The sequence below is a fragment of the Primulina huaijiensis genome, chromosome 11 (assembly GCF_012295235.1).
Source record: "Primulina huaijiensis isolate GDHJ02 chromosome 11, ASM1229523v2, whole genome shotgun sequence".
Lineage (NCBI taxonomy): Eukaryota > Viridiplantae > Streptophyta > Magnoliopsida > Lamiales > Gesneriaceae > Primulina > Primulina huaijiensis.
The window spans coordinates 774,081-784,233 of NC_133316.1; positions in this window are offsets into that span (position 1 = coordinate 774,081).

Sequence of the window (10,153 nt, forward strand, 5' to 3'; positions counted from 1 at the left end):
TATTTAACATCGGTTAATTCGATTTTATTTTGTTAGCTTTCATAAAAATAAACTGAACTTCATTTTCTTTTTTAATATTCAATCTTTACTAGGTTATTTAATAAAATGTCTGTATCTAAAAGTTTCCCCAAAAATTCAATTTTTGGATACAAATCGAAATAATAGATTTCAGTTCAAATCGATTCTTTTTGTTTAGTTTTTGATCGAAATTTTTGTAGGTTTGAGTTTGTTTGAAAATTTTCGTTTTAATTTTCAGAATTTTTTTTTTAAAAACATTAGAATTTTAATTGAAAAATATAAAATTAAATATAAAATATTGAATTTTATTTCGAAACTCGGCTTTTAAGGTTTAACCGATGTTTTATGAAATAATTGAATTTGAAATCCAATAAACCGATTTATTATAAAGAAAAATTGGACTTCTGAATTAATCTAACCAAATTTTCGACTTAAATCGATTCGCCCTAATTTTTTTTTTTTTTAAAACTAGAAATACATACCAAAACAAATTACATTAGTTCCACCTATTTTTTTTAAAAAAAAACTAGAAATACATACTCAAAACAACAAGTTGCACAACCATGTTAATCATATTCAGGAAGTGTTGACCAATTTTGTTGAGGAAGATCCTGAAGTAATTATGAATGTGAGACAATATTCACTTAACGTAGGCCAAAGCCTCCGAAACAATCCCCATCAGTAGTTCCACATCTCCTGTGATCACAACAGAAATAGAGACTCTTGAAGAGCACGCGGATACTTTGGGAAAGGTATAATAATTCATCCAAGTAGTGGATATTTTGGTTAAGTTTATATAGCTCGTTGTTCTAGTGAAGTGCATTACCTGTTGGAGTAATGTGGGTTAGAAATTAGTCTTGAACAGAATGATTTTTTCCCGTTTGGTTGCTGTTATACAAGTATATGGGAATCAGGCGAACAAAGAATGGTGGTAAGAAGATCTTTCGTTTTTTTACCAATAAGGTGTAGATATACGACTACAACCCTGAAAATGACATGCTAGCATAAGAGGTTACGCTAATCAATGGATCATAGTAGATAGTGTTGGTCCCACGTGCGGAATTTGAGATAATAAACACGAAAATAAAGAATAAACTGGACACCGAGATTTACGTGGAAAACCCCTAAAAATTATTAGGGTAAAAACCACGGGCAAGATGAAAAGAATTTCCACTATAATATTTTGTGGTGTACAACTCACTCACTGTGTTTCCAAAGAGAACACACACTCTCTTAATACAGGAGAACAAACACCTCACAAATATTATAGAATGTTATAAGATGAGAGAAAACTCGAAGAAGGGATGATTTCAGAATGAAGGAGGGAGCTCTATTTATAGAGCCTCTTGACCGTGTTAAAACGCGTCTTCTGTCTTCTCACGTAATTCCCGTGAAATTTCTTTGAAACTTCCTCCAACCACGTTTTCAATTCTTTCAAAGTATAATTTTGATTATTCCACAAGACATGCATTTATTGCATGTCTTCAACCGACATTTCTCCCACTTGGAGATTTGATTGAGAATCAAACACATCTCCACACATCCTTTCAATCCTGCCATTCTCTGCTGCTTACGTTTCCGCTAGACCACTTGAGAATCTACACCACTCAAACTTATCAGTGTTTACTGGCTTGATCAAAAAATCAGCTATGTTATCTTTCGTATGGATCTTCTGCATATCCACGCTTCTTTCTTCTACTAATTCTCGCACAAAGTTAAATTGAACTCCAATGTGTTTCGTCCTGGAATGAAAGGCTGGATTCCTTTCGATGTGCAAGGCACTCTGACTGTCACAAAATAAAGAAACATTTTCTTGTTTGTGTCCGATCTCCTCCAATAACCTTTTAATCCATATTGCCTCCTTGCAAGCTTGAGTAGCTGCCATATATTCTGCCTCCGTTGTAGATAACGCCACAACTGTCTGCAGTTTTGAAACCCAGCTTACTGCTCCCCCTGCAAGTGTAAACACATAACCAGTAGTAGATTTCTTCTTATCAGGATCACCAGCATAATCTGAATCGACATAGCCCTTGAGCGTAAAATCCGATCTTCCATAACATAATGCAGCATTCGAGGTACCCTTAATGTATCTAAGGATCCTCTTAACAGTGCTCCAATACTCTCTTCCAGGATTCGCCATATACCGACTAACTGCTCCCACTGCTTGAGCAATGTCCGGTCTTGTACATATCATGGCGAACATCAAACTTCCCACTGCTGATGCATATGGTACTCGAGACATCTCAATCCTCTCTGCTTCACTGCTAGGACACATCTCGAAGGATAACTTGAAGTTAACAGGAAGAGGGGTCGAAATTGGCTTACTATCTTGCATGTTGAAGCGTTGCAAGACTTTCTTCAAATAATTTTTCTGGGAAAGCCAAATATTTCTGTTACTTCTGTCTCGGTGAACTTGCATCCCTAGAATCTTGTTTGCTGGTCCCAAGTCCTTCATATCAAATTCCCTAGCCAACTGTGCCTTCAATCCTTGGACATGATCTTTGTTGGGGCCTGCTACCAACATGTCGTCTACATACAACAGCAAAATGATATAATCATCACCAGACCTCTTGAAATACGTACAAGGGTCTGCACTCAGTCTGTTGTATCCGAGGCTCATGATATAGGAATCAAATCTCTTGTACCAACATCTCGGCGCCTGTTTGAGACCGTACAGAGATTTGTTCAACCTGCAAACCAAGTTCTCTTTGCCTTTTTCCGCAAAACCTTCTGGCTGGAGCATATAGATTTCTTCTTCAAGATCTCCATGAAGAAACGCCGTTTTCACATCTAGCTGTTCTAGATGTAGGTCAAACACCGCACACAATGCCAACACTACTCTGACTGTTGTAAGCCGAACCACAGGAGAAAATATCTCATTGAAGTCAATTCTTTTTTTCTGAGCATATCCTTTTACCACCAATCTAGCACGATACCGCTCCACTTGGTAATTGCCATCACGCTTGATCTTATAGACCCATCTGTTTCCAATGGCTTTCCTTCCTCGTGGTAGTGTAACAAGATCCCAAGTTTTATTTCTGTCTAATGCCTCCAACTCTTCTTGCATTGCTATCATCCACAAAGATACATCCGAGCTTTGAGTAGCCTCGTGGAAACTCGATGGCTCACCATCCTCTGATAATAGACAATATGCAATATTGCTTTCAGTGACATAATCTGAAAGCCAACCTGGTGGTCTTCTGTCTCGAGTTGACTGCCTCACATTGGAAACTTCAGACTCAACATGTTCTTGTTCTTCGTGCTCTGGTACTGCTTCACAAGAAACTTGACCTTCGTCTGTCTTATTTTCCACCTGAAAAATAGTAGTTTCTGAATTCGGTGTGCCTTTGTCTCCCTTTACTTTATCTTCCTCGAAGATAACATCCCTGCTGATGACAAGCTTGTGAACAGTAGGATCCCACAAGCGAAACCCCTTTACTCCATCAGCATATCCTAAGAAGATACATTTTCTGGATTTTGAATCCAACTTCGATCTTTCTTGCTCATTGTACAGAACGTACACAGGACTTCCAAATGTATGCAAATGAGAATAATCTGTCGGCTTCCCGGTCCACATCTCCATCGGAGTCTTCAGATCAATCGCCACTGAAGGAGAACGATTGATAATATAACAAGCGGTTTTGACTGCTTCTGCCCAAAATGACTTTTCTAGACCTGCAGTCCTCAACATAGCTCTTGTTCTGTCCAACAAGGTTCTGTTCATCCGCTCCGCCACTCCATTCTGTTGAGGTGTGTAAGCCGTCGTAAACTGTCTTTTGATGCCCTCATGTTGACAATATGCATCAAACTCGTCACTGGTATATTCTCCTCCATTGTCAGTCCTCAGACACTTGATTTTCTTTTCTGAATCAAGTTCAACCCGCGCTTTGAAATCTTTGAAGATCTGGAAAACATCTGATTTCTTCTTGATTGGATACACCCAACATCTCCTAGAGAAATCATCAATGAACGAGACAAAGTATCTCGCTCCTCCTAGGGATACAACCGGTGCTTGCCAAACATCCGAATGAATCAGCTCCAATATGCTTTTGCTCCTGGCAGTAGAAGTGCCAAACTTTAATCTGTGTTGTTTACTGGTAACACAATGCTCACAAAAGGGTAGTGACACTTTTGTAAGTCCCGGCAACAGCTTCCGTTCTGAGAGAATTTTCAACCCCCGTTCTGACATATGCCCGAGCTTTCTATGCCATAACACTGTTAATTCTTCTCCTGAACCATTTGATGCAACAGCTAGTTCTGCCTCTTTGTGTGTTTCTCCCAAAAGTACATACAGATTTGCAGCAACCTTTTCCGCCTTCATAACCACAAGCGCGCCTTTCACAATTTTCATGATCCCGTTCTCGATCCGAGTTTTGCACCCGATGTCATCCAATTGCCCCAAGGACAAAAGATTTTTCGTCAGTCCTTTCACATGTCGTACCTCCTGTATGGTGCGAATGGTGCCATCAAACATTTTAATTTTGATAGTACCGACCCCAGCGATTTCCAAGGCATGATCATTTCCCATGAATACAGATCCTCCTGAGACTGGTTCATAATGATCAAACCATTCTCTCCGAGACGTCATGTGCCACGTCGCTCCTGAATCCATAATCCATGTGTCACAAAATTTGTGTCTGCCTTCTGCAACAGTTGCTGCTTCGCTGAATAATATTTCACCACTGCCTGAAGTACTGGCCACATTTCCTTGAGAACTTTTTTCAATACTCGTACACTCTTTCTTGAAGTGCCCTTTACCGCCACATTTAAAGCAGTAAATATTTTTCTTCTTACTTCTCGACTTTGATCTACCTCGTCTTTGGCTCCCACTGGAGTCACGGTCCATAAATCTTCCTCTTATCATCGGTAAAGCCTCTGCCTGCTTCGATGTTACCAACCTATCTTCCTTATTCTTGCGCCGGCTTTCTTCTCCGAGAACCGCAGTTAAGACATCATCGAATCTTAGAAAGCCCATAAGAATATTGTTGGTTATGTTGATGATAAGTTGATCATATGAATCTGGTAGACTTTGAAGTAGAAGCTCCGCACGTTCATTTTCCCCTATTTTATGCCCCATGGAAGTGAGTTGGGCAAATAGAGTATTCAGTGTGTTGATATGGTCGGTCATCGATGAAGATTCCGCCATCCGAAGAGTATAAAGTCTTCTCTTTAGGAAAATCATATTGTGTAGGGACTTGACCTCGTACATCTTTGTCAGAGTATCCCAGATAACTTTGGCTGTTTTTATCTCAGAGATACTTGACAGTACTTCGTCTGCTATAGCCAAGTGCAGATTGGCAACAGCATTATCATTCATCTCATTCCACTTTCCATCATCCGTAATCTCCACCGGTCTATCTCCAATAGCCGCCAAGCAATTCTCCTTTCTTAAAACTGCTTGTATCTTTATTTTCCACAGCATAAAATTGCTTCCGTTGAACTTTGCTATCTCGTACCTTCCCGCCATTATGTCTACAAAAATTTTAGTAGACTGGACAAAATAATCCCGCCTTAAATAAAAAATCTCAAAAAATCTTTTCTGATGTGGAAGATCAGTCTAAGCTGCAACCACAGAGCATACTCAGAATTTTAAGAAATTTTAAACCAAGGCTCTGATACCACTTGTTGGTCCCACGTGCGGAATTTGAGATAATAAACCCGAAAATAAAGAATAAACTGGACACCGAGATTTACGTGGAAAACCCCTAAAAATTATTAGGGTAAAAACCACGGGCAAGATGAAAAGAATTTCCACTATAATATTTTGTGGTGTACAACTCACTCACTGTGTTTCCAAAGAGAACACACACTCTCTTAATACAGGAGAACAAACACCTCACAAATATTATAGAATGTTATAAGATGAGAGAAAACTCGAAGAAGGGATGATTTCAAAATGAAAGAGGGAGCTCTATTTATAGAGCCTCTTGACCGTGTGAAGACGCGTATAAAACGCGTCTTCTGTCTTCTCACGTAATTCCCGTGAAATTTCTTTGAAACTTCCTCCAACCACGTTTTCAATTCTTTCAAAGTATAATTTTATTATTCCACAAGACATGCATTTATTGCATGTCTTCTACCGACAGATAGTTGACAATACTATTTTATCTTAATCTTGGTGCCATCGTGTTCATTTTACGAGATTGGGTTCCCTGAAAATTGTCTGCTTAAACTTTTATTTGGAAATGTATTTGTCGAAGGTAACAGGATATTACGAAAGATGAGACATGCGATTACTTTAATTGTCCTCAGTTGTTGCTACGAAGGATACTTACATAGTTGCATTATTTTACTTCAGTATTATTTGTTTACATGCCCTGCTAATAAACTAATGATCATGCCTCTGGTTATTTGTGCATTTGTGAAATTACATTTAGATATTTTTGTAACTTTAAGGTTTATTGTGGTGCATATACCCGAAGTTGTCCAAATACATGATTTTAGTCTGGCTAAATGACTGCTGCAACCTTTTTAGTTTGCTGGAATTCCAATGTTTCTCCCCCTAAAGTTGGTCCAAATATCCCTTAGCTTACCGAAGGCTAATAGAGCACTTGTTTATTGAACTTTCATTGAAATCGGGGAAGTTTTGACTTTTGCGTTCTATTTGTCTTACCAGCTGTCACTTATCGTTACTCTGTTGCCTTGTTTGCAGCGGATAAATTTTCTGCATCATACATGATTTCACTCATTACTCTGGTATTTTTGAGTTGTAGGAACTTGTGAGCAAGAACAAATACCTCAAGGATATGATCAATCATCTTCGTGATCTCGTTGCTGATTTGTCGACTTGGCAAAGTCCTTGTTCAGTATGACTTTAAATTCGATGATAATGTCATTTACACTTGGGACTTTGGGAAGTCTTGGTCACTTGATACTACCATACCTACGAGAAGTCTCAACTGTAAGCTTTCGATCAAATATTGTGCTACTAAATATCATTATGTTTCATGCAATCACACAAAGTTATTATATTTTCAAAATAGCTTCCAAACTCTACCTTAAAAGTAGAACATATGTAACATATATCAGTGCTAAGCAATATCGGTCCACTCATAACTACATGTGAAGTCAAAGAAAACTTGGAAACAATGATAATTTTGTGATGTACACAACACCAACTCTATTATGCATCATACTACATCTAACGAGAACTGTTGCACCAAAGGTAAACAAAATCATTTATCCTGCTTCAGAAAGCCATACTCCACCAGTGACGAGTAGAGATAACTGGACATGGAGAGGCATACCTCTGCCAGAAAACTCAATGAAGGGTCGTGTTATCAATCAAACACGAGCCGGAGGCAGAGGTGAAACCCGATCTGATGTATGAGTTGGAAGGAGACCCGGCGTATTAAGCTGTCAAACAATAAAGAACATCGAACACAAGTTCTTTAGAATGAACAAGCCAAACATCTGATTGAGAACATATGTAGTGAAACAGCGACTCGGAACAGGCCTACATATAATCCATTATGGTTTTATAATATCAACACTTCTATATATATACTAGAAATAATGTACGTGCGTTGCACGTGGGAAACATATGTTGAAGTAATTAGAATTTGAAATAAAATTAGTTAACTCAACAAAAAATAATGATACTAGTATTGTAAATTTTGACAATTCGTGTTAATTAGCATATGTAACTAATTGGAAAAAAACATATTTTTTTAATTTTAAAAAAAGATTTGGACTACTAAAATTTTTCTCATATCTTTTTTATCATATTGTTTTCTTTTATTATTTGTCATATTCTCTCAATAATGCATATATTTTATTATAATATTCAATTATTACAATCTTTTTTTGACAATCAATGATGGGCAATTTTTTATTTACAATGTTGTTTGATTATTATTTTCTTTCATGTAAATTGATAACAATTTCTACTGGATGCTTTTACTTTCTTAGTCACATTTAATTTATTAGACTCTTATACTTGATAACATATAAACTACACATTATTATTAGGGGTGAGCAAAATTTCGGTTAAACCGAATTAATCGACCGAACCGAGTCAATTCGGAAATTCGGTTCAGTTATTTCGGAAATTCGGTTTTCAAATTAAAAAAAATTCGGTTATATTGGTTAATTCGGTTCGGTTACGGTTTTCAAAATTTTGAAATCGGTTATGCGAATTAACCGATATAATAAATATTATTATTTAATAAATTTTTATTATTTATCAATTTTAATATATTTTTTAATTTTAAAATCAGCCCTAATTCTATAGAAAATTTTTTGATGTATGTGATTTTATGTTTTTATTCATTTGTGTAGACTGTAATGTTCAAAAAAATTACATATATAATTAAAGTTAAATCACAATTTTTTTTAAAAAATAATCGGTTAATTCGGTCACCAACCGAATTAACCGATTTTAATTTGGTACGGTTTTCATCGGTTATGAAAATTAATTCGATCGGTTCGGTTATTGCTAAATAGTTCGGTTCGATCCGGTTATGACTAATTCGGTTCGATCGGTAACAGAACCGATCGAATGTTCACCCCTAATTATTATAACAATCTATCATGAATAAAAAGTACTGATGGATTGATTTAAAAAAATATTGATTAAATGTTGTCATTTATTTGCAATTTATAATAATAATATTTTTGATAATAAATCATCTTTTTACTGACTCTTATGACACTTATTGTAATATTTCATATTAACTCATAAATATAATTAGCACAATCAAATTACTAATGTCATATTGGTATTACCTCCAAAAAAATAATATATTTAATTTTTTTAATTGTTTAAATATCTTAACGGGAACATTTGTGTACCCTTATCTTGAGAAAAAGTCATTGCATTTATAAAATTTGAATGGTAAATATAACTTTATAGTATACATTTAATTTGGAAACTGAATTCATTGTATGACAAACACTTCTTCTATTTCTATTTATTTGTGTAACCCGAAAGAGTTAATATTTTTTCTCTTTTATCTTCTCCAACTCACTGTAAAAAGTTATAAAAAAATATTTATATCTAGAAAAATATTTTTATTTATTGTTTTTCTTGTCTATATATTTTGTTATATGTGAACATATATTCTACTTCATTGTCTTGATTGCTATATATCTTTAATATATAATTTCTGTACATTAAAGATGAATAAGTTCATTTTGTAGTTTTTTATTACCTGGACTTAGGTTGATATATTAATATGTGATATACATAGATATAATAATTTTCAAATTCAATTAATTCACAATGATTTTTCATAACAAAGGCCAACTCCAAATAATAAAAATTAGGACTCATAATTATTTTAAATATGATATAAAAATAATATGTGGAAACTTTTTTTGACATTTTAGTTGCAAAATACAGTGATAAATGCATGTAGGTGCACTATTTTATTGTGACAATTATAACTTTATTTAAATATCTTATTTCTCACTCAAGGATCAAAATTTGTATATTTCTTATTTTGATTATCGATAAATCCAATATTTCATTTAAATGTTTTGGTTAATAATATTTTCATGAGTTTTATTGTATATTTATCCAATTTGAAAGGGATAAATTATAATTCAATATATAATAATATTTGAAAACTGTATAATGCTTCTAAATTTAAAAATCGAGTAACATGTAAGTGATCAATTCAAAACTAAAAGTTGATGCAACATGTTTCTTCTAGCTTTACAATCGAATAATATAGGATCGAGCGTTTGTCATTTTACCAAAAGCTATAACTGATGATAACTATGCAAGTCAAATCTTTAAATCTAGTGGACAATTATTGTACCAAACAATCTATCTCCTAATAATTTCACCAATTGCAATCAATGAAAATCAAAGTCGCGATCTTGGCTCTGATACCAATTATAAGCTCAAACGTTTACCGTTTTATCAAAACCTATAGATTATGGTAACAGTGTAAATCGAATATTTTAAATAGTACAACATCTCAAGCACAACATTTCAATTACTCTACCCAACATGATCAATTATTGTACCCAACAAATAAGTTTATGCAAATAACCTTTTACTATATCATATGAATTTATAAGATATTTGAGTATAATATATACTTGATATTCTACATAAATAGTAGAGAAAAAAATCATTTTTCATTTATTTGAAAATTTATATTTTAAAATAAAAGAAAAATCAGAA